The 26388-nt window shown below is 42.2% G+C and overlaps 1 protein-coding gene across 7 annotated transcripts in view; it reads left to right on the top strand.

The window, feature by feature from the left end:
* Positions 1–26388, top strand: part of FBRSL1 (fibrosin like 1) — a 740088-nt gene that overhangs the window by 627140 nt on the left and 86560 nt on the right. The gene's annotated exons all lie outside the window — the stretch shown is intronic.

Here is a 26388-nt window from a genome sequence, read left to right as displayed (position 1 = left end):
AGGATATTTGCATCCAACTGGTGCTTTTTCAGCAGTGATGAGGGGAGAAGTATGGCAAATGGGTGGGGATGGGAGACTCAGGAACCTGATAAATCTGTTTTCCTTACCTTGTTTAAAATTGCCTGTTAAAATTCAGCAGCCGCACCTCCGATCAGCCTAATGGTGTCTGCCATGTTGCGAGAATGCAGTCATTAGTTGGTCCAATTCATGCACACTGAGGTAGGCGGGCAATGTGAATGCAAAGGAGCTGGAGAGAATAGAGGGGGTGGGGTGAAGGGGGGGAAGCTTGGTAATACAGTGACAATGAAACATACGGTAGTCACACTGGAAAACTTTCTCCTTCATTAGCAGGGATCTGTTGAGTTTCTGCTCACATTAGGGTAATTAACACAAGTACAGATTGTTGAACATCTGTGCAGTTTAACTATATGGCCGGTTCCCAGGCTTTAAACAGGGCTGTGAGGAGCCAAATGCAAAGCAGTATGAAAAGCCCACACATTATTCATTTTACTGAAATTAGCATTTCTGGATGAAAGCTGATGTTGCAACACGTCGGCTATAAATTTTCTCTGGTCTGTTGCCAAGTTGGCTAATGATCTGAGATTAGTGTTTGTTAATAAATTTTAAAAAAACTTTGTTACTTTTAATATTCTGGAGGGGAAGTTCCTATTGCCTTTTTTAAACATGTGTGGGTGTATTATATCTAATATGCTCCTAATGATCTGCGATGAGAACCCAGGAAGTAATTCCTGTTTCAGCCTCAGTTAGGGGATGATTTTGCCTTGATGGCTGCATCCTTTTTTTAATATATTTTTGACAAAACTACAGTTCTCATTTCCCAGTCTTGTAAATTTGCCCATGGGGCTGCGCTTGTGGTGTGCTGTGAATATGATCTGTTTAAATATTTTTAAAAAATCTCTGTGCAAGAGTGTGTTGTTTGTGTTCTGTACTTCCATAGGATACTCCCTGCTTCACTCTGGATATGTCCATACACAATGTATGTGTGTGGCTACATCTCTTGATGCAGAGGACTTGTCTATATGGTGGGGCAATGCGCACTTCAGGGGTGTGATTTCTGAAGTGCATAAACTTTGTGCGTTTTAATGACACTGCGTTAAAGCGTACTAGGGAACCTTTAGTGCCTACCAGCAGGGTCTACACAGATCAATTAATGTGCAACACATTAGTGTGCTCTAGAGATTGCACCCACATCGTTCACATTGTCCCACAGTGTAGAAAAGCCCAGAGATATAAATAAATGTATCTATGGAATTTCTTCCATATTGTTTATCCAACAGGGCAGTTGTTTTGCCCTGGCATTTTGGAGCAACCTGTTTCCTCATGCTTTACCTTACCAGTTGAGAACATCTGGGACATTGTTGCTGACCACCTCTAGATTTTTATGACTAACAGAAGTGTATTCTCAGCAGAGGGTCCTTGACTCTAAAATTATCTTCTCCAACTTGGTCCAGCGGAATCAAGGATTGCTGGCCTTCAGGCCATATAACTTGACAGACTTACTCCTTTTTTTTCCATGAGGGGATGGGGACAGGTCAGCTTTTCTTTTATGGGAGGATTAGGGTACTTATGTGCCTTATCTGATATTGTCTTAATTTGCAGTAATATTTTTGCTTGTGATTTTAAATGTTTTTTTTTTTCTTTCTGCGTCTAGAGAGATTGTCATTTGGGAGAACAACACACACACACACGTTCTTCATCACAGGGATATTTAAACAAGTCCAGTCTACTAAATCCATACATATTCTCTCTCTCTCCATCCGCCTGCCCGCATAACTCCAGAGCCTTTTCCCCAGACTAGAAAGTTAGAATTGTCATGAAACTGGCGCATCCCCCAACCTAAAACTCTAAGGCAAGCCAGAACAACTATTTGGACTGTATAAACTGGAAAATAAATTTTAAAAAATTTAAAAGTCATGAGATCAAAATGGTGAAAAGGTCAAAAGTTGTGGAAATATATTTATTAAAAAAAAAACAAAACAAAAAACTTTCACCGTCTTTGTCCCCCTCCCCACAATACACAAAATTCAGCTAGTCACTGAAGTGGGAATAAAATTTAAACCAGGCTTTGTGCAGTCATAACAGTGAGCTGATCAGGACACAGCTGACCTTTGCTAAACCCCCTGTTTAACTCTCCAGATGTCGTTAAAAGATTTTAACTTGTGGAAAGGAGGGTACTGACCACCCCAGAGGAATTAAAGCACTTGTTGAGAGTTCACTGGTCTGCTTCTTTTGTGTAGCTGCAGTGGTGTTGCTGTGAGCTCCTGCTGTCTAATAGCCTCTCATGCAGCCCAGAGTTTAGCTTCGCAGCATTTAGGGTTCTCAATGAAATTATGTCAGTTCATCCACCAGCTCTCCCACACAAAGTTGTCAAAGGTCATGGATATAGATATAGATATTAATAAAAAGGACTGCTATGTCAAAAATGCAGGCATAGAACCCAGTCCTGCAAAAACATTAACTTCATAAGTAAAACTACTCATGTGCCTATGACGCTACTAATGCTCAGTAGTTTAAGTATTTGCAGGATCGGGCCCTAGGAAAAGATGTGCTCTTTGTTCTAATAACGCCTTGTCTGCGTAAGAAAGTTGTGATTTAAACTGCTTTAGTTAAACCAGCACAAAAGGCTGTGTGGACATTCTTATTTTGGTTTGACTTAGCGTAAGTCATTGTAAGTAAGACTTACATTGTAAGTAAGAATTGTGTTAAGCCAATATTTCTCAACTTTTTCAGGTTGGGCAACCCCTTATTCTAAGTCAAAAAAAATTATGCCCCTTCCTCCCCCTTATGTATACTATACAAGTATTGTTGATAAGGATAAGACCATATAATTTATTGTTATGAGTAGTTAACCGAGAATACTTGACTTTGAAGAACAGTGGGTCGGGGAGCAAGATTTTCTTTGCTTCAGATTCTAAATACAATTTTCAGTGCCTCTTAGTCTCCCTGAAGGAGTACTTGTGGCACCTTAGAGACTAACCAATTTATCTGAGCATAAGCTTTCGTGAGCTACAGCTCACTTCGAAAGCTCATGCTCAGATAAATTGGTTAGTCTCTAAGGTGCCACAAGTACTCCTTTTCTTTTTGAGAATACAGACTAACACGGCTGTTACTCTGAAACTTAGTCTCCCTGGTTGCTTTCCGTGACCCCTCCCTTGGGAATCACGGCCCACCAGCTGAGAAACACTGGTTTAAACTGAACCAAAATAAGTCCCCCTTAAATCAAAATAAAAGGTTTGCCCCAATGTAACTAATCTGGCTTAAAGACCAATGCTTCTTTCTCATGTAGTCAAGGCCTAAGACAAATAAAATGCCAGATACTCCAGGTCACTGGAGGCTGTGCAGGTAATTGATCAGAAGGTGGTAGGAAGGATTATTGGAAGAAGTAAGTTATAAGGTTGAATTTGAAGTTAGAAGGGAGAGACACACTTTCCATGTTCTCAGGTGTAGGGAAGAACATTCTAGAAGGCCTGAAGCTTAGGTAGAAATGTAGAAGTATTGTGTGTAATATATGTGATTTGTAAGTGTACATTTCTACAACTACTCAAATGGTAGTTCCTTAGATATTTAAGAACTTAATGAATATGCAGTGAGAAAATCAAACTATTCTCACTTCATGCATGTCATTCTCCTGTGAGACCAGCTCCTAGGTCATCATGCCAAAAGAATGGAGGGTCATGGCTCCAGGGTTTGAGAGAGAGAGAGCCAAATCAGCTCCATGTAGATACAGGAAAGTACTACATGAGGAATTTTGAAAATCAGATATGACATGACTATACTAAGAACGACAAATCTATCTTGACTTAATAGAATTGAGTATTCCCTTGAGTCTTGTCGCACTACATCACTTGTGTCTGATGGGGACATTCTGTCTCATGAACGTAACTTCAGTACCTGCTTTATTGATACCCCATATTCCTATGTCAGGATTTCTCCACCAGTGAGGCTGGCCTTTCTAGGGAATCCCAGCTTCTCCCAGGAAAGATGCAGCCAGTTCAGAAAAATGTGTATTATTTAAAATAATAATAGTTCCTGGGTTATTTTCATTAAAGATTCAGTAAAAACCAAAACCACCTATTTGAACATGTGGGGAAAATCGTCCTGCAGAAAATTAAAGGGCTGCTCTGTCTGCATATCTATTGCCAAAAATGTAACAAAATAAGCCTTTATTTTCTCCCTCAAAATCTTTCCAGAAAGAAGACAAATTTCAGCACAACATACTTTTTAAAAATGTCTGCCGCAGAGTGGGCCAAAATGCTTATTCCATTCCTGAAGAGAGAAATATGGCAACTAAACTGGTAAATTGTCTTTAGAATTTTGCATCTTGGAGTTAGTGAAACTCTGTGGCTCATGAAGTAGAATGAAAAACATTTCATTGTTGTCCTGCATCATAAAATGCAAATGGCAGGCTCAGGTACAACGAATCTCCACTTCAATTACTTTATGTAAGAGATTTCCAGTGGATATGTCATGCGCTTATGACCCAAGTACACGGGATAGACTGAAGCTGCATTAAAAACCTTTGCTCTCAAGATGTCATTTTAAAGTATCCTCAAAGTTTCCAGTGCCATTTTGTTTCACCTGTTGTTAGATCAACTTCTGCTAGGCAATATGTTTTTCCTGTTCCCCGGGGGTGGTCACTTAAGACTGATTATTTCATTTATTTCTTTAGATTGAAATAGCTAAGATGCACATATCCAGTACTTTTAGGCACCCTAATATACGCTAACAATACCATTAAATCTCACCAGCATTAAGATAATCGTTTTAACATGAACCCTACAAGCCACCTACAAAAACTCCTTTCTGCCCCATCGTCATCATCTAGGAAGTGTACCTTCAGTCTCCTCCATAATTCTTGACAAACCTATAGCACAAATGCCATTTGAATGCATTCTGCAAGCCACAAACATGGGGTTGTAATTCTCTCTCCATTTTACGGATAGGGGAATTGAAACAAAGGTTAAGTGACTTGCCCATGGGCTAATGTCAGAGTTGAGAATAGAACACAGAAGACACTGGCCCCCAGTTGTATGTTGAGACAGTACCTCTTTCTATCTGGATGTGAAAAATAAAACAGAGAAGGGCAGCATTGCTCTGTGTTTGTTGTGATAACAGTGTATGTACAATCACAAAAGATATTTGGACAGTGATGGATATATTGCTGTGAAAGTATAATAGCAAGGAGAAGCTAAAATGGTGGTGGTTGTGCTTGCTGATGGACACAGGAACAAGCAAAGATGTAAAATGAAACCAGCAGTGTTATCAGCGTCCATCAACCTCTGTGCCAGCCAGCCTATTTGCATTCTTCTGTCTGGGAGTTGGAAGCTGCCATGGAGCAGTTTATATTCCAGCCTGCTCTGGCCTTGAATTATGCATGACCAATTTATCATGCCCCCAGCTGAAAAACTAATTGTGTCCCTGGGATATATTTACTAGAAATTGTAGTTTGCTGTGCTGGGGTCCCCAGAGTGTCCGGCAGAGCAGATGACTGGGAAGTTACAGCTTTTTCAGAACAGGGCTCTTGGCTCGGCATAAGCCTGGAGAACACCGATAGATTTTTCACTCCTATTTCCTTTCTGAGGGTTTTTCCCCTTCCTTTTTTAAAATGTACTGCACTACCTCCAGTTGGCTGGCATGAGCTTCTCCAGCAGTGTCAAATATTAAAAATCGCAGGAACATGACCGCAAGAAAGTGATTTAATGTTGCTTTATCTAATGTTTCCTATAACTAAAACGGTATCCTTCCTCCCTGTTCTATGCCTGGAATTATGAGATTCTCTAATCAGCATCATTTGAATGAGGGCACAGGGGATTTCTTTGCCAGCACGAAAGTTGGAGGGTGGGTTTAAACTCAAATGTTGTTAATACGGTGACTAGCAAAAGGGCACAGAATGCCTCAAACATGGCTCTTGCAGAAAAAATGTGGCTGTACATAGAACTGAGCCATAAAGATCATGGGTGGGGAAGGAGGAGGGTGGGTTCGGGAAGAGGGAGGTATGCTGGTAAATTAATCACCAAGTTCAGTCTGTCCTTCCTCAGTTGTCATGGGAGGAGGATGTCAAGGAGTTACTCACAATGAAGGAGGCAATGGTAACATGACTTCCGTAGCAGAAGAGCCTTCTGGAATCTTTTGCTTCCTCTTTATTATACACCTTGTCCAGTATCATCAAATTCTGTGTAACAGTTTACAACAGATGGTGTCTCTGAGGATGACAGGCATTGTGACAGCTTTTATCTGTATTGTTTTATTTATAACTGCAAGAGCAGATAAATTCTGTGGGCCTGACTTTCAGAGATGCTGCGCAAACTCTGAAAATCGGGTCCTTTCTTGGGGTGTTCAGAAATTACAGTGCCTGGGTGGAATAGCTGTGAATTCACACCAGTAAAATAGAATTCAGTGTGTGTGTCCTCCCCAGATGAAAGCTGAAGAAAACTATTTGTGAGGGTTCTAAACTGGGCTGAAAGAGAAGTGCTGTCAGAGATGTTTTCTTAAGTAATTTCAGGCATGTCTGAAGTAGTTTGAGGCAACTCTCTCTGCAACAAGAATGTGCATGATGACCGAAAAGAAATAGAGACGTGTCCATTTTCTGGTACGTTTCCAAATGCGAAGGATGTGCATAACATCTTAAAAACTTCCCTCCTTCCATTCTCCTTCTTTTTATTTATATTTCTGTTTTCCAGTAAGGTCTTAGGAGAAGATTCCATGCAAGTAAATACACAACTTGCTACAGCGTAGGGCAAGCAGATTTGCATTATGGTAAAGTTATGCCACTTCATTCTGATATGTGTAAACACATCCCAGCTAGACTTATGGCTTGGCTTTTATGTTTCTGTACAGTGGCCACTGCATTGTAATAATGAATTATTTGTTCATGATAGTGAGCGCTCTCCTGCCGACAAACAGGGGCTACACCACATGTCTTTTAGCAACATGGCTGTAGCAGCACAGCCGTGTAGCTAAAAGCTGTGTAGTGTAGACATAGCCTTTGTCTTCACTCTAAAAAGGAAAAAAAAAAAAGTGTGTTTCCATCAAGACAGCTAACTCGAGATTGCTTTCTTAATATAAAATCCTCGGGAAGACAAGGTACCAATAGTTTTTACCTTCAATTTAGCTAATCAAGGTCATTCCCAGGGTGGGGGGGTGCGGGGTTTAGGGTTGAGCTGGGCTAGTTACATTGAGGTAATACCTACCTGTGCCTTCTCTCCACGAGGATTTTACAACAAGTGAGTTATCTCAGGTTAGCTCTCTTGATGTAAATACACACTTTTCTTTCTTTTCTTTTTTTTTTAATTTACAGTGAAAGCATAGCCTGGGTTTTGGGGGGGGGGGGTGCGGGGGGAGAGAATATTAGCACCACAGTGTCATTATCTAATAAAAATAAATAAGTAATTAATCAGGTGTCAAAAGTGACAAACACCAACAAAAGGAAAGGAGAGGGAATAGGATATCATTAAACCTTCGGGGATGCTCTGTGGCTCCAATTGTTTCAAAAAAAAGTTCCATGTTGCAGTTTTAATATGTCATTTTTCTTTGTGAACAAACAAAGGGCCTGGTGAGTTGGGGAAGGATAGGAGAATTATAGGAACTTGGTGGTGAGATGAATGGAACCAGGGAAATGTGTCCCCGGAGAGCTGTAATTTTGAATGCGTGTAGGATGTGTTATTTTCTGTACTGCATCCCCTCTCTGTTGGAGGCTGTTTTGTTCTTTGTGGATGGGGTGTTAATATTGTTAAGTTTTCAGATTTCGCAAGGGCCATGGAGCATTTTGGATTCAATGTAGAAAATATTCATGTCCCAAGTGGTTCTGCGGCTTCTTGTTCAAAGAGGCTACATTGTTTTTTTAAATAGGAAACCTTGTAGAGTATGTCAGTAATTTGCTTTCCTGTTGGACAGTGTGGCATTTATGAAATTACTGTGCTTCCAAGCAGAGGGGAGAGTGCAGAGAAGGCGAAATGGGAAATAGAATTGAGAATGACTCTCTTGTACTGTACAGTATTAGTGGTGGTGGTGTGGAAGGAGGGGTAGGTAGGAGAGACGACTCAAATTGCAGTTTCTCCTGTGATAGCATTTTCAGTTATAGCCAGATAGGCGTCTGTGGATACTTTTGCCCTTTCATTATTCAGGAATGAGACCCATTAGTGAGTCCAAGTTAGGGCTCCTTTGCTGGCGGTTCTAATAGTCTGTTAATGATCTTCCGAGGCTTTAAATATCTACAAATGTGTATTCACAAGAGCTCGAGGCAGGCGACTGGACAGACAAATTGCAGCCCTTGCAGCAGAGCCACCCAAAATTCTGCTGGAGACACCTTCCATGTTATGTTGCCTTCCCAGTTCCTGTAAATGTCTTTTACGTGCCGAGAAAAAGAGCACTAAAAAGAGCACTTTATTCCACTAAGAAGGTTCAGAAGGGATGATACCCCTCCCTGCATAGTTTTTCCAAGGGGCTAATCCCCATGGAAACTGCCAACCTCTGCTACAGTGCTGTGAGCAGCTCTAACGATTTTGCTCCTTGTATTTATTATTATTATTTTATTTATTTATTACCACCACCCTTTTGGCTTTGCTCTTTTCTGCAGTCTGCTGCTCTGCTCTTCTCGAGCTGCCTGAGCTGCACCGTGCTGCTTGGATTTCTCCCCAGATGCTTTGCTGCTCTGCTTCTGGCTGTGAGCATCAGGAGCCCCAGAAGGATTGGGGAGAGCCGGAGCTGCTTTGAGAGGCAGATCCAAGGACTGTAGAAAGTAGCAAACCAGGTGTGGCAGAGGGGAGGACTTTACCAGATCATGAAAATAGTTTTGTGGAAGGCTCAAGAGACTAGAATAAAATAGAGGGCCTAATGCTGCTAGTCGAAGAGGGTTTTCTAAGGCTATGTGTACACTATACACCTTACAACGGCACGGCTGTGCCACTGCAGCCACGCCGTTGTCAGGTGCGCTGTGTGGCTGCTCTTTATCGCCAGGAGAGCTCTCTCCTGGTGACAAATTAAAACCACTTCCAAGGAGAGGCTCCTACTGACGAGGAGCTGTCCACACCAGCGCTTTTCATCGCTAAAACTTTTGTCGTTCAGGGGTGTGTTTTTGCACACCCCTGAGTGACAAATATTTTAGCTACGAACGTACCAGTGTAGACAAAGCCTAAGAGAATACATCTCATAGTTCACCACCACCATTGCCCCCTCCTCCAGCTCTGCTCTTTCAGTTTCTTCACCCCTGGGTTTCCCCTCTCAATCCTTTCTCTGTTTTCTCCTCCTGTTTTCTTCCCTCCCCCTGTAGCCTATGTATTTTGCCACGTAAGTCGTCATATCCATGTATGTTTGCACACACGTAAGTACATATAAAAATAGGTTCTGATCAGTATAGGAGATTTTGCTTGTGTTTTTAAAAGGGGAATTTATTTACTTTTTGTGCATTATTCTAATTTGAGGTCCAGAGTGGTTAGGGAAACTGCTAACGGCAGCCATGTTTATTTATGGTTGCTGCTGCCGCTGTTTCAAACCAGTATGAGCAAAGTCTGCTAACGATACCATACTGGCTTGGGTTTGTGCCACTTGGGAATTTTTCCTGAGGGGTTGATTCCTACACCCTTAGGATTACAATATGTCTCTATGCCAAGATGTCTCTGTTATCTATAATTACATAGCCATCTTCTTCCTAGTCAGGAATGAGAGGTAATAAAAATTGAAGGTGGGGGAAAAATATGTTTTCCTGGTTAAAATATTGCAATATCAGAGGTTTTGTGTATACAATGGTTACAGCTGTGCCCCTCACGTGCAGGGCTGTGAAGGAATTTTAAGAGGAGTGCAAGAGCATAAACCTCATGGCTCAAAGAAAGCCTTAAACGTCCATCAGAAATGCTGCAAGTATTCTGAGGCTGTTGAAAGCTTTCCAGTGTTGGAGTCTTTGTCTCTATCCATCACAGGCACTGCAATCTTTGTGCCCCCAGCTTCAAACAAGGACTTCACGCTGTCCTTGCAATCTGCCTTTATGCAGCGGAGTGTGGAGGCTTCTAATTACGAGGCCGAGATGCACGGCGGGTGGGGAGGCATGCTGTGCCCCACAGCCGCGCACCTGATTATCCATTGCTGAGGTCGTTAGAAGGGTTACTCCTGAGTTTAAGCCTGCTCCACAAGCCCCCTAATTATAGGCTGCTCTGCAAGTTGCATTAAAAAGAAATTGTTGAAAAGACAAAAGACAGAATAACATGTCCTCCCTCATCTTCCCCCTCTCCCCCTAAAACACACACAGACACACACTCCCCCACCTCTCCCTGCTGGGCCCAGAGCTACTTTTCACGCTTGAATTGGTGCAAGCTCTGATAAAGCCATTGAAAGATGCAGCAGGGAGACAGAGCGCTCCCAGGGATAGAGGGAAGCAGAAGAGGAAGCCGAAGGAAAATGACCCCCTCCCAGGTAGATACAGCCAGGCGCTGCTTGCTGAAGGAGTTGTCCCACAGAGCAGAATTAGAGAAGAGATTAACCGTCCTTTATTGTTTTGTTTCATGTCCTAGGGAGCAATGTAATGTCGTTTCTTCCGTGGCGAAAAGCGTGCTCCTTCCAGCTTCAGCTGAAGCTTTGGGAAGCCTGGATCACTATAGATAACACATTCAACGTGCAGTATCCCTTGCACATACTGCCAGTTCTCATTTTAATCTCTTCAGACATTTAAAAAAAAAATCCTAAACTGTGCAATTCAGTGACATGATTGTTGCGCCAGTTGCAGTGCAATTTCCAAATCCAGGACATGCGCACATCTACTCTCACCTCACAAATGATGGTATTGTGTGTATCCTCCATGAGTGTGTGAAACACACCACTACAGACACATTGATGTTAAATTGTGGCGTTACTCAACATGCCAGGACAATAGCATCTCTAGAATATTAATAAAACTAAAGATGTCTCTATACTCCAGTTAAATATTTCCTGTACCTCTTGTTGTGATTTTAAAGTTTAGGTGAAATTTTAGCCTCATATTCAGATTTTCATGGAGACATCTGCTAGGAGGAATGGTCTGGGGTAGAATGCTCCATCAACTTGAAGAATTTGAATAATTACTGTTATTTAGCCCCTAGGAGCCCAAGTCATGGAGCAGGACTTCACTGTGCTAGGCGCTGTACAAACACAGAGAAAAAAGACAGTCCCTGCCCCAGTAGCGGACAGTCAAAGTAGAAAATATTTTAGAAGTGTTGTTATCCTTAATTTGATGCTTCTTGCTATGGGAGGAAAAGGGATTAGATAATGGCTACGTTTTACTGAGTAGGAATTGGTCATCCAGGTACCTTAAAGTGACTTTTGCAGTCTCAGCCAGGATTTCTATTTTTTCATTCTGAAAGTATATTTTAAGTAGCTCTTTCCCCAGTCCTTAAGAGTTGTGTTGGTTGGAGGGCTGGAAGACCAACCAGAGACCTCTCTATCAGAATAAGCATATAAATTTCTGGATGCTTATCTGAACCAAACTTTACAAAACTTTTGAGGTTCCCATGCTCCTAGTTTTTTGTACTCTTAAAATGTTATGGCAGGTTTGTTGGATGGTTTTCTATGTAGTTACAATATAGGGGATGCTGGTTTTTACTGCATGTTCTTGTATGCGATTTTACTACATTAATGTTGGGGTTTGGATGTATTTTTGTCATTGCCTGGGTAGCCACAGAAGTAGGGCAAGCAATATTTGCAGAGGAAAATGAGAGAATTATTAACGTTTGGGAATCACAGTTGAGCAGGTGAAACTTGGAATGTGTAGCATACTCCATTTTCCTGTAAATTGTGATAAACCTTGACCCATCTTCTACTTTATGGAAGTGACACCTTATTTCCTCTTGACTATCATTGATTTAATTTGATATATTACAGACATAGACTTTAAGATCAGAAGGGACCATTATGATCATCTAGTCTGACCTCCTGCACAATGCAGGTCACAGAATCTCACCTACCCACTCCTGCAATAAACCTCTCACCTATGTCTGAGCTCTTGAAGTCCACAAATCATGGTTTAAAGACTTCAAGGTGCAGCGAATCCTCCAGCAAGTGACCCGTGCCCCACGCTGCAGAGGAAGGCAAAAAATCCCCAGGGCCTCTTCCAGTCTGCCCTGGAGGAAAATTCCTTCCCGACCCCAAATATGGTGATCAGCTGAACCCTGAGCATGTGGGCAAGACTTGCCAGCCCGATACCCAGGAAAGAATTATCTGTAGTAACTCAGATCCCATCCCATCTAACATCCCATCACAGGACATTGGGCCTATTTACCACGAATAGTCAAAGATAATTAATTGCCAAAATCATATTATCCCATCATACCATCCCCTCCATAAACTCATACGCTGGAATTTGCTGTGATCTGTGGCACCCTGCAGTGAGTGGAAAAGGCTGACTCAGTTACTGCTGCTCCCCGCTGATATTGTTACTACACTTCCATTTGGCAAACTTCAGTCTTTGTGCAGGGCAGAGCCACCTCTTAGTCACGTTCGTTAAGGCTTTGGCTAATGCATTTGAAGACGAGGGACACATCACACTGGCAAGTAGGTCCCTGCAGCATAGCTGCATGCTATTTCTGTATTCATTGACATATCCCCATGAAGGGATAGCTCACTGGTTTGAGCACTGGCCTGCTAAAGCCAGCGTTGTGAGTTCAATCCTTGAGGGGGCCATTTAGGGATCTGGGGCAAAAATTGGGGATTGTGCCTGCTTTGAGCAGGGGGTTGGACTAGATGACCTCCTGAGGTCCCTTCCAACCCTGATATTCTATGATTCTATGAAGCACAGGGACAGGCATCAGGTACAGGGTTAAATACACTCCTCTGTGAGTTACTTTGTGGTTCATCCACATGGTTGTATCCGTAGGTGTGGCCTACCCATATTCCATGCATTTAACCCAAGACTCTTTCTCTATCCAAGGTAAAGTATTCACAAACCTTTGCCACTTCTTTCTTCCATCATCTGCTGCATCTCTCCTCTTCCTTTTTTCCTTCTGTTTGCACCTCTTTCCTATCCTTTCTCATCCCCACCACAAAAAGAAATGTATACGTGTGTAAATATGAAGATATTTTCTCACTCTGTCTCTACCACCTCCACCCAACAAGAGGAATAGTTCAGAGCTGGCTGCCATCCCACTCAGCTGCTGCTCAGAATGCTGAGTGAAAGTGGCCTTTGTGCTTTGGCATGATTAAATGTGAAAGGTATCAGTTGCCTTGAAATTTCAAAGTGAAATGTTCATGTCAAATGGTATTTTATTGTCTCACATTTACTCCTCGTGTTCTCATTGCATTTATGTTTTAAGAGAGCTTGAACCAGGGCAATAATCTTGTCTTAAGTCAGGTTCAATAACAGTATCTGGTGTTTCAGTCAGTAAGTCCCATCAACTTCTGGAGCATCCTTTGTTGTGCACATTGTAGGTAGTCACAAGTTTCTTTCTGGCTTTTTGATTTTGGTTCCATAGTGTGTTTGTGCCTAAACTGGCGTAGGGTGTGTTCAGTTTTCCATATTCAGTGTCTTGGTTTCTTCATTCCCATAAGGCCATTGCACTAGTCTGCCTGTTGTCAGTTTCTAGCTGGAGTGGACCTGTGCGTGAGGCATTCCGTAGCGACTGGAGATAGCCTCCAGCTGTGTGTTGCTGAACAGTCTCAGGGTGACTGACTTCCTCATTTTATTAGTTTGAAAATAAAATAATGTAAATCCAAAACCACTGAAGATAGAACTGAATTTATTGTGGCAGTTTTCAAACCCCAAATGCGTGCAGGAAAACTGAGCAGCCATTTGCACTGAGCAATAGTTTTGTCACTGGAACCCATTTTAGTGAGTGCAGTATTACCTATTTTTGAAAAATACTGCTATATTTCCACCTGGACACCTGCCAAAGAGAGGTGGAAGGGACCTGAGGTTAACATCCCAGCTGAACAGTGACACCTCTAACTGTGGTAATTCCTTTCCCTCTTCTGTATCAGAACTTGGATATAGACCCAAGTCTGACAGAAGAACTCTGCATCAGAGGCCAAATAGATGCAGTTAATATCAATGAGCCTGGGACTGGGAAAGGAGGACGGGGCTACTTTGTTGTTCTTTCTCTGATTAAGGTGTTAAGTTTATAAGAAGGCATGCACTAATGGGGATGGGATATAAGATCACTACTCTAGGAGATGAACAAGTAATGTTTTGGCGGGTTAGTATTTCTTCCTCATTAGTTGCGGGTACATTTTGGAGTTATAAACACAAGATCTTAAAGGTGTGTGCACAAGTGAGGCCAAAATATCCATCTAAAGACCTTTCAAGGAAAAAATATCTGTCACTGTGACAAAATGTGAAAAACAAAATATCCATAATGGGATGGACCAGTCCACAATTGGCACTGGCATGATGTGGCCTAGCACCCCTGAAAGGATGTGCTGCCATATATCATGTCATTAATTCCCTCCCGGACTGCTTCTGATCACTGCAAATTGATTTAATATATCAGAATGGCTCTAGCAGATTTACGTTATGAGGAGTTTGTGGCAATGATCCCCATCCATTTCAGTTCAGGGCCTGGTGCTTCAAAAGCATGCTGAAGTGCTCTGAAATAGCATGGTGTATACAGAAGCTGATGGTATTGGACAGCAAAGGAAAAGGTGCAGGAAAGAGACAACTGTACACATTAACTCCTCTGAATTTCAATCGAGACTCCACACTGCCGCCACTTGTTGTGTTGCGAATTTCCCCATTTTGTGGGTTTAAGGCAAACCGTAACCTTTATTTTAATGTTGAGGTAGATCTCTGTATTTTGAATGCAGTTTGCTCATTCATATTTAAAAAAGGAGAGCCAGGGTAGAAGATTGTGACTCTTCTTTCCTTCATTCTCTCTTTTTGCTTTATAAAATGATCATTGTTGAGGTAAACAGTATTGCTAACCCCAACCATTCAAAAATTATGAGCCAGGCCCCAAAAATCTGAGATTGTAAAATATAATAAATGTGGGGTTCTTTTTATTTGCGGTCTGGCTTTTGAGTCTTTAGGTTTATGTTTTCTGACTTTCCCCGGCAGCCATGAGGGCTAGAACCTTTTTGAAATATAAGCTGGAATTCTCATGGAATCACAGAAATCCAGGAGGTGGGGCTTTAAAGAAAATACTGCTTACCTCAAAAGTGAATGAAGCACATGTTTTTTAATAAATAAATTAGTCCTTACCTGTGTTGCTAATAACATCTTAGCTTATATAGACTTAAAGCATTTTATGAATCTAATTTACCGCTTGTGCTGTTTATTTCCTCTTTGCGCTTCACTCAGCTTGATGGTCTGAGTTTCATTGTCTAGTTCTCGTACACGGGTGCAGGGTTTCCTAGCTTTTGGGTCCTGACCCCCACAAAGGTCACAGATAGACTCCAACAGGGTTGCAGGAGATTACACAAAAAAGTACCCTGGTAATTGTGTGACCCCTTAAGGCCACCGTATTGTTGTAACCTGAGAAACCCAACGAGTCCCACTGTCCTTAGATTTCTCTTCTGACATTTCACACCATTGCTTCAGCCCCACCAGTATTAATGGCAATATCCAAGCTGCTGGTGGCCAAGTATGTTTTAATCACTGTGATATTTGCAGCTGCTCTGAGCCTCGTCTTCACCTTCAGGGCTGCTGCTGGGGGAACTCAATCAGATCAGAGCTACTGTGGACACAATCCTAGTGGTCCACATAGACAAGTGCAGGATATTGTTCATAGAATCATAGAATATCAGGGTTGGAAGGGACCTCAGGAGGTCATCTAGTCCAACCCCCTGCTCAAAGCAGGACCAATCCCCAATTTTTGCCCCAGATCCCTAAATGGCCCCCTCAAGGATTGAAGTCACAACACTGGGTTTAGCAGGCCAATGCTCAAAGCACTGAGCTATCTCTCCACCCCCTGCTAACAGAATAGTATTAAACCTGTATCTTGCAAAGATGCCTAAAAACTCAGCATGGTGGATCACTAGACGATTAAGAGCTCCTTGAATAGCACGGAGCCATCAGAGCAACTGTTAGGCCACGTCCTCCTAGCTACCAGTACAAGGAACATGCTGGAATGGCCTTTTGACCCAGTGATGATCCCCCGTTGTCCCAGCGTACTCAATGAAGCCCTCAGACTGCTCTGTTTTACACAGGGAAACGCCCAAGCCCCTGGATGGTCCCATACTGTGCAAAGAGAGTATTTCCCCTCTTATCCCCCACCTGCACCAAGCCTTTTTCAGCTGGAGTCAAGGAATGGGCCCATTTTCTGCTCTGATTGATTTGTGTTTACCTTGGGTATTTGGTATACAAGATGTCAGTTTCCCAGTCTCTGGGGTCAATGCTCTCCTGTGCCCCCAAAGCCTCCAGTATTGATGGATGTGACAAGATAGATTTTTTTTTTCTTTTTTACACAAAGGAGAAACTTAATTGGGCTAATTATCTGGTTTAATTGCCTGCTTAACTATGGTTCTAGGAGCTGTGTAAGCTGATAGTACAGACCAACAGTGCTTTTAAATCTTAACCCCTTTCCTTTCTCTTAAAAGCTAATGTTGGTGTTAATTTACATTCACTAATAATGTAGATGATCATACAGAGTTATTACAAATTTCAAATCTGGTTGGCTCTGCTGGTTTCAGTGCATAGTTTATCTTGTTTTTCTCTGGCCATCAGATCATCATCTCGCTGAAATGTGACTGAGGCCCAAGGTGGAGACTTCCCTGCCTTTTATATTTTTTAGAAAGGAGGGTGGGGAGGAGGACTTACGAAAACAGATTTTTCATGCCTTCCTCTCTGCTTTCTTTATGTGCATATGTAAATGTATGTAAATATATACAAGGGATGTGGATCTAACCCCCCCACACATACAATGTATGTGTTAAACTCACAATCATTAATCAATTTTGGGGAGAGAGAAGACAAGAAAGCCTCTTTGATGATAGATGTATACAAGTGACTATGCTTGTATTTGTGTTTATTAGCCAGCAAGGTGCTATAAAAAAATAATAAAATAAAATAAAAGCACCCTCCAGGTCCCTGAGGATAAGAATCACTATAGGGAATAAATGAAAAAAAAATCCCACCTCTCTTATAGCAAACTCCACTATCTTCTACCATCTGTCTCATTTTTTGTACTGAAAATGAAAAATGTGTCCAAATGAGATGTTTGTTACATAGAAAAAAAATTTAGAAATAATACAACTTATGGTAGAACGGTAGTGAAAGTTGTAATTAATGTTTTATTTGTTACAGATGGAGCTGATAACACCACATATTGTTAAGGTTGCCGAATATTTCCCATTATAAGACCTATTTTCAGTTGCTTTGCCAAACCTTAACTGTTTGGGTTGAAACTTTGCATACCAGATCTCTTCCTCAGGCGGAATATTTTTGTAAAGTTTCAACCGAAACTGTTCAGCTTTTTCCAAGAACGAGGCTAGGGGAAAATGTTGTTTTGCAAGGTAAAGAACATTGGTGGCTTGTTCTTTGAGAAGCCTTAGTGCCTTATAGAATAGAATGGAATAACATTGTTATTCTTTGGTGTGTATGCTTGTTACCAACAATTTAAACCATAATTGATTTATAAGGTTACTTAAAAAGAAAAATCTTAAGGACATAAGCAAAAGTGTCACTATTATTCGTTAAGCTCCGATAATCTGCTTTTCATTGTTCAAGACACAAATTAAAGGCAATTCCTGCCCTGAAGAGTTTATAATCAAGTGGGAGGAGGGGGGAGTTACAGATAAGAAGAAGAACAACGTTCATTGCATGTCTCTTTCAGAGTCAGCCTTAATATGTGTCCAGAGCTGCTGAGCAGTGAATTGCTTTGCTGTCTGGTCCCATTGGTGAAAGGGTGTATTAGATAGACAGACCTTCTTTTTCCATTTCTGCTCCAGACAACAAGAGCAGGATGCACTGAATCCCAGAAAACACGAAACCCCAAACATTTATTGTACTGAAGGCCAGCCCAGCCAGTCTTGTATAGTTGCATGTGATCTTGTACAAAACCATATTTTCCAAAAGAGCCAGACTGCAAAATTGGATTGTGCATCTGTTTAAAGAAACCAAACCTAACACCACCACCAGTGGGTTTCCTCTATAGAGTTCTAGTGCTTTATAGGGATAATCAGCAGAAATCAGGTTCATTTAATCAGTTTGGTCTGAAACAAACCAAATAAGGGGCTTAGATTGTTTTCTCTTCTTCCTCCCCTTTGCTCTTGCATGTGTCTATATCCTGGGTCAGCAACCTTTCAGAAGTGGTGTGCCGAGTCTCCATTTATTCACTCTAATTTAAGGTTTCACATGCCGGTAATACATTTTAACATTTTTAGAAGGTCTCTTTCTACAAGTCTATAATATATAACTAAACTGTTGTTGTATGTAAAGTAAATAAGGTTTTTAAAATGTTTAAGAAGATTCATTTAAAATTAAATTAAAATGCAGAGGGGTGGTCAGGACCCGGGTAGTGTGAGTGCCACTGAAAATCAGCTTGCTTGCCACCTTTGGCACGCGTGCCATAGGTTGCCTACCCCTGGTCTGTAGTGTGAAATATCCAATAAAAATATATTTTAAGTGAGTGTAAAAAGTGGCTTTTGCTCATTAGGTACAAAATTGCTGTACCTTCTACTTAGCATTCTTGCAAAGCTAATCAGGAGATGCTGGGGTATGACTGAAACCATTGGAGTTCACAAGAAACAGCAGACCTGATTCCATCTGCTCTAAGACCAACAATCAGTCACCAGCCAGGGAAGAAGGGAGAAGGAATCAGAAAGCCTGTGAGTGGGGAGCGGGAATGGGAAGGGGAGGCAAATGGGAAAAGAAGAATCCTATTTTCTGTACTGTGCCCAACACTGAGAAACAGATGGGTTTGCTGCACTGTGCCAACTTTGTCAAGGTGTGTCTGGCATTATTTTAGGAAAGCAGAAATGGGTTTTGACTTTTCCTTGATGCTATCTAGAATTCCAGAGGGAACACTGAGTTATGGAGGTCAGTAGTTTGGAAGCAAGCTTGACTTTGCTTTACAGTAGTTATTGGCAGTTTGTATCATCCTTTTTGTATTTGCGATCCTTGAGTCTGCCAAGCTACTGTGCGGGGTCTCCTGTGCTATGCTTCTTTGGGTCCAATGTAAGTTCAAAAAACCCTACAAATGGGTCCCTTCCCTATTACTGGAGGTAGCTACAACTTTATACAAGTTATTTTAAAATGTGTAGTATAGTGATTTTTTTCTTCCCCCTCACCAGAAAAATACAAAAAACTGAAACCTTCAATGTAAAGAGCAAGACGTTTGGTTTAATATAACAGTCATGATTACCAACATCAGGAATTCACACACATGTCTACTGCTTTATGCTTTTAATTTCCTCCTCCTAGCATTGTATCTTTAACACAGCAAAAGCCCAGCATAGAATCATGGCTTCCATATATATAGGTTGCATCCTTTGAATGGTACCCTTGTCTTTAATGGTTTCATGGCCATGAAATATGAAATTTTTTTTTTTTAAATGTGAAGCATACACATTTGTGTTGGATAAATTTGGACTAGGATTTTGATAAAACATAGCAGATTAGTCCACTGTGGTGGTTTCTCCAGATTTCTTTCCTCTTCCCTTCTGTTGCCAAAGTCAACACTTCTGGTTTATATTACAGTTGAGCTGAAGCCACGGAAATTCAGACCCAGATCAGAATTTTCCTAAACTCTTGGGTTTTAGTTTGGAGACTTCTCCTCCATACTTTTATTTTTAATAGAAGTAGAAAACAAAAACCCAATTCTGGAAAACACTTAAGCATCATGGTTTCAGTATGATTTAAGCACATGTGTAAAGCTAAGCATCGGCTTAAGTGGTTTCCTGAATGGGGGTGCTCTCTGAAAGCCTTTTGTGCATTTTAAAATGTTTGTGGAGATTCATTACCCAAATCCCTCTGCATCCCGTACCTGGAGATCATTTTGGGGAAGGTGTTAGTTGGTGTGTTTTAACATGAAGGATTGTTAAGCCCTTTAGTTTCATCACAGCCTTTTTATCTCTTTACTGAGCAGATTGGGAGGTTCATGTCTATGCTGAGGTCACAAAGCCTTCTAACCACACACCACACGCACTTGCACCTTCTTCAGCTCAGGAAACTGCAGCTAAATGTGGCTTTAGGTATTGTGGAGCTTCTGTAGATACATATGGAAAAGGGCTTAAACTTCAACCCTTTACCATTAACAGAAGCCACAGGAAAATCAACCGGGATAAAACTATCAGAGCTGAACAGTTTTCACACTTCCCAAGGACTATCAAACTTCTGAAGATGTTATTGTTTAAATAGAAGTTAACCCGTTAATTGCTTGTCAACACTATTGATATGTCAGCAAACGAGTGCATCCAGTCTGCTGAATGGAGACCATGTACATCTTGCAGTCCTGTCCCCTGGCATGGGCATCCCCTTTTCAAAACTGCAGCGTGGACACATGCACCAAGTATGCTGGTGCTGGTGGGTCAAGTTTCTTCTGCTCCACAGTTACTCGGTGCTTTGGAAAGCCACACTTGTGAGTACTCTGGCCATTTTCCAAGAGGCGGCTGAGCATGGAAAGCATTAGCTGCTGACTCATACGAGCCTGTCTGCTTCTGACATCAGCACAAAAGTAGAAGAGCAAAGCCAGGTCACTGACACGATTAACAGGCCAAGTGCAAACACTGCAGAGCATTTTAGAATACTTTTACTTTTAAAGAAAACAAACCAATGAGCAGGCACCCTACATTTTTCAAGCTGTGTCAAAGTACATGGAGTTAGAAACACACCTGGAAATTGAGCCTTATCATAAATTTACAAGGTGTGTTTGGCTCAGCCAGGTAAAGCTGTGTGAAGAGCAAAATGCCTTACACAGACATAAGAGAACCCAGTGACTTTCTCTCCCCTGTCGCCTGTCATGGTAATTGTCATTAGGTGGGGAGTCCTTGTCTGAAATCGTGGGAGTGGCAACAGAGCATTCTCAGTGGAGGACCCTCTCTCTAGAATTCACTTTCTGGAGGCTCACCAGACCCCAAGGGTGGCAGGCTTTAAAACAGAGTATGAGGTGCATCTGTTTAAACTGGTTGATTAGGGATTTGGGTTGATGGCTAGGGGAGTTGCTTCTGGCCACTGCATGGAGGAATAGTCTTTTTTTGTGGCCGGTGCTTGGCATTGGATATATAGACTGTTTTGTTTTTTAATTTTTGTATCCACACACAGACAGTCACAGTGGGTGTGGTACAAGGAAATAAATCATTATGTTTGGGAAGAGCAGTCTGGGTTCAGTTGGTCAAATATCCACCCCATGAACCTTGCTTTGTCTTCTATAATTCATATATCCAGAACATCCACCACACACAGCTTTTTAAAGCATAGTGTGATATTCCCCATATCATGTCTGTGTGTCAGAATATAGAAGGCTTTCCCACTTGAACTTGCTGGTCACATAATCCTTAAAGGTTTTGAGCCTTCTTTCTTTGGTCAGTTTGCTTTTGAGTTGGATTGCCATAGGAAATGCAGCAGGCATCATAGGAAAAAGAAGAGTTTATTACAGAGATGAGTAGCCTATTGGAAGCAAAAGACCATTCAACCTATGGACAGTTTTCTAAAGTCAGGAGTCTGGGGAGTGGATCTGAGTGTATACTAACAGCAGAGAGACTAGAAGAAAGGAGAGTCGTAGAGTCTTTTCCCGCTAGAGTAAGTGGGCCCTGGAAATTAAACTGTCCTCTCAGTTTAGAGGAGTTCCCTCCTGCACTGGATTGTGGCGTGTTGGGGAATTGACAGTTATTGTGAAGAAACTTGGTTTTCCACTGCCTGTATTGTTCCTGTTCTGTAAGTTAAAAAGATAACTTCACTTTCCAGTTGAGTCAGTCTGGAGTATTCATGGGCATTAAAATGTTCTTGAAGACAGCAATAAGATTGAGGGGACAGCCTGTAATGTGAGGCAAGATGAGAAAATTCAAGGTTAGACATCAAAAAACTAAAACACTGGACTCCAGAGATGCGCAGAGTGGTATTTCAATCTATTACGGATGGAAAAGAGACTGAGCTCCACATCCTCCAGCATTACACTCGCATACACCCATTCAGGAGGCTATGTCAATCAGCACACCCCATCTGTGTGGCAGTCTGGGGCAGATTAGGATATGGTCAGCTTCGTCTGCTTTAACTCCCAGAGGGAAGGCAGCATTTGATTTCCCAGGAAGATTAATGAGACACTTCAGAGCCTCCAAATCTGGCTTCTTCCAAATGAGGGCATTTGTGCTTATGTCTGTTCTAGAGACATGAGCGGAGCGGCATTTAGAGAGAAGTAAGCGACTCTCCCTCCCTTGATTCCCTTTTGGCCAGGAGTTCTGAAGTGCTCTGTCAGAAGTTCTCTCTTACTCCCCACCCTTGGTGTCCCAGTTCCTGGTGGTGTAGTCTCCTCCCTCAACTCTAGCTGGGAAGAAGCAGTGATGGCGACAGCAATGTACCTGCCAAAAGATGGACCGAGATAGATACCCCATTGCTGAAAAAAGGCGCAAAGGAGCAGATGTAAAACCACAAGCAGCAATCAAAATATACACCATGTTTAAAAATAAATCAGTGGTTCTTGAAGAAGGAGACAAGGCCATGCCAGGCTGTCACATGTTAAACAGTAGCAGTGGAAGGTGCAGCTGATACTTTCACGTGAGCAAAACCCTTAGAAGCTGGAATTATGCTTCGTTCAGCATCATGACAAAGGAGGAATTGTCATCGGTGTCATGTGATGCTTAATATAAGAGAGGAGAGAGCTCAAATGCAGGAAAGGTCTGAGAGGGCTTCTTGCCTCTCCCATCTCCACCCTCCCCCGAAAAATAGGCACCAAATAAATCTTTGTGTCCATCTCCTTGGAAATGTATTAGAAGTAAAACTGGCAGGAGTATATTGCCTCCCCAGCTACCACTTGCACTATAACACCAATATGCAATGTGTTCCTTTCTAATCTCTCTCATTTTTACTCTTCTGTAGTGCCTCTCATCTTAGTATCTCCAAATACTAAATCATTTGACCCTCACAACACCCCTGTGAAGCAGATATTATTTTTATCCATTTTACAGATGGATAAACTGAGGCATGGGGAAGTGGGGGACTGGGGTTTTCAAAGGAGTTGAAAAGAACTCAGTGCCCAAGGAAATTTAGTAGGATTTCAGCGCCTAACTCCCTTTGGGCTCCTTTGAAAATCCCAGTTGTTGTGATTTGCCCCAACTGTCACACAGTAAGTCAACAGCAAAGTCAGAAAGAGTATTAATTCTTTTGCACTCTGAGTGTGTATGTAGCTTTACAAAGAGCTAGCACATGACCCCTGCAATAAAGAATTTGCAAGCAAGGTTGAAACAATATGCACGAGGGATGTAGACAAACACTGGAGGTGGAGTACTGGTAGGATGACAAGACAGTTGCTAAGGTCATCAGTGCAGGCACTATAAGGCGTCATCTGAATTTTTCTTCACTTTCCTTCTGCCTTTCTTTGTGTAGTCTGGCATATGCACATACAGACACTTTCAGCTGCTAAGAGGAGGGTTAGAGTCTTTAGGCCTCATGAAAGAAGTTTGATTTAAGGAGACACTTGAAGGAAGAGAGGATGAAGGCCTGGTGGATAGAGGCCAGTAAGGGGTTTCATGCTTTGGATGCTGTGCAGGAGGAGGCCAAGCTAATTTATCTACTTAGGGTTTTATGCCTCAGTTCATTACCATGGCAACTGAGCACATGGAGATGAGAAGGCAGTAAAAGGGATTGGTTGTTAGACTTGCTGGATGTGTGTGGAGTGGGGGCGGTGGATAGGGGATGTGGAGAGTGAAAGGGTATATACTAAGTATAGTTTAGGTCAGGGGTTCTCAAACGTCATTGCACCACGACCCCCTTCTGACAACAAAAATTACTACATGACCCCAGAAGGGGGGACCGAAGCCTGAGCCTGCCCGAGGCCCGTCACACCGGGCAGGGAGCCAAAGCCCAAGGGCTTCATCCCTGGGCAGGGGGCCTATAACCTGAGCCCCACCACCCAGAGCCCTGGGCAGCGGAGCTTAGGTTTGGGCCTCGGGCGGTGGGGCTTGGGCTTTGGCTTTGGCCCCGGGCCCCAGCCAGTCCTGGAGGCTCCTTTAAAGCAGGGTTCCGACCCACAGTTTTGAGAACCGCTGGTTTAGGTCCTTGAAGGCAAGGATGAGACACTTAAATTTGATAAGGAAGGAATTGGAAGAGGGCAAGAATAAAATTCAGGAGGCCTGATTCTGCCACAGGGAGAAAATCCCTTCCACGTCTGGTTTGGAAATAAGCCACCAACGTAGCAGTAACAGTAGCTTCCAGACTTGTGTGTCTGCTCCTTTGGCCGGTTCTTACCAGAAACTGTCAAATGGAGCAAAATGGAGCTGTCTGGTTTGGATCCATCTTAGCTAGAGTCAGCTCCCTGAAGACAGTTAATAACTCACCTCACACCAACCCTCCTCTTTCTCCCTTCACACCCCAAGAACTGGGCAGCAAGGCTGTACAAGAATTTGGGGCCTTCTAGGATAAGCCAGCAGCCATGGAACTGGCCTGTACCATGTGGTGGCTGAGGTGATCTGCTAAAGCTATTGCCATTTTGCTAGGCATCCACAGTTCAAAGCATAATCCTGTTTAGACACTGGGTTGACTTTCCCTTTTTTAATGCTTTAAACAGGGTTATGTGTTTAGCAGTTATTTGTTTAAGCGTTCTCCATGGTATTTGAAAAGCCTCTTTAAAGAGAACTCCTGGTGTTGGGGTTTTTTTTTGTTTTGTTTTTTAAAGAAAGAGGAGAGAAAGTGATGCAAAGAGTGGCAGACTAGCACATTCCCTCTGAGCTGGCACGCAGATAAGCGTGGGTATCATTTCAGGGACACTGCGCTATACACAGACCTGCCAGGGCTCCCTCACACCTGGTATTAAATCAGCAAAAAGCCTTCCACCTTCTGTTGCTGGGAGTTATGCTCTTTAGAGCTGAGTTCGACAGTTGTTATTGCAATTTTGTGGTGCTCTTTTGATTTACAGCTGTTTTTACGACCATGGAGACAGCCACAAATCGAGGAAATCTCATAAAACAGAGAGTAAACGTCTCCTTCACAGCCCAGGCAGCGTTTTGGCATCCGCGCTTATTCCATAGAGCAGGATGTGTAAACAATATTGTGTCCCCTGAGTGGCTGATATCAGTACAGTTAAGTGGTAACAGCTTGAAAAATGCATTTCTCGTATATTAGCGGTAAAACTCAAAACGGGCCCCTAGGCTAAAGTAAATTGGTGACATTTTGCAGCAGAAGGGGAAAAAAAAAAAATAAGGGCAGGAGTTGGAAATGCAGAGCCCCAGCTTTGAAAGCAATGGGATTGGCGCCAACATTGGATTTATCTGCATTATTACAGTACAAAAATAAATCGATCCACCAAACTTGTTGCAAAGCATGCCTAATTGGAGAAGACAGATTATATATGTCTGCTTTAAAGAGGAGAAAAAGTCATCCGCTCCCCCCCGCACCCCCATCCTCCATCCTACCCAAAAGATGAAGTCAGGAAATTCCACATTTAATCGAATTGTCATGGGCAGTACCTTCCCAGTTCCTGTTATTTAGCACATTGAGAAGTGCACGGTGCCTGTGTCCTCCTTCCTTGCACCCCTACACACATTGTACCTCACTCAGTTGTGCATTGCGACTGTAACTCCAAAGAGACAGCCTTCCAAGCTGTTACACTGTGAAACCCAGTATGACACTGATAACACACTTCCATTATAAAAATGTTTACCACTAATGCAGCGCTTTTTGTCTCTAGAAAGGCTCACAAACATTAATGAATCCTCCTGATGATCCAGAGAAGTAGCTAAATATTTAATTCAAATTGCAGATAGAAAAACTGTGGCAGAGATCGTACATGATTTGCTCAAGGACATGGAGTAGTCAAAGTCAAATCCTGAACTAGAACTCAGGAGTTCCAGACTCCCTGTCTATTCAGATCACTGTATCATGTCTCTGTCCTGACCTTCTTGAGGAGGGTGATTTCTCTAATTCAGGCACATAATCTGTGCACCTTCCCATTTCTCTACACAGTTTTGATATGTAGGGAGATACTGTACATTCTCTGGCCTTTTCTCTTTTTCAGGAGTTTCTAATCTTTTCGGTCTTTTCTAGTAGGTTTTTAATCCCAGTCCTGTCCCTGTTATATCCAAGTGCCTCTAGTGGCCCGGATATTTGTGTGTTTGAACTGCAGTGTTGTAGCCGTGTTGGTCCCAGGATATTCGCAAGACAAGGTGAGTAAGGTAATATCTTTTATTGGACCAACTTCTGTTGGTGAAAGAGACTGCAGCATTTAGAACAAAAGCTTTCTAAAGGGTAGAGACCAAGTAACATACAAGCAAGTGAAATGTCTGTTGCTTATTGACCTGCATGGTAGATAATAAGATTATATAGGTATC

This window comes from Natator depressus, chromosome 15 (genome assembly GCF_965152275.1).
Source record: "Natator depressus isolate rNatDep1 chromosome 15, rNatDep2.hap1, whole genome shotgun sequence".
Classification (NCBI taxonomy): domain Eukaryota; kingdom Metazoa; phylum Chordata; order Testudines; family Cheloniidae; genus Natator; species Natator depressus.
Note: the sequence above shows the minus strand (reverse complement) of the source record. Positions and strands in the feature narration are given on the sequence as shown.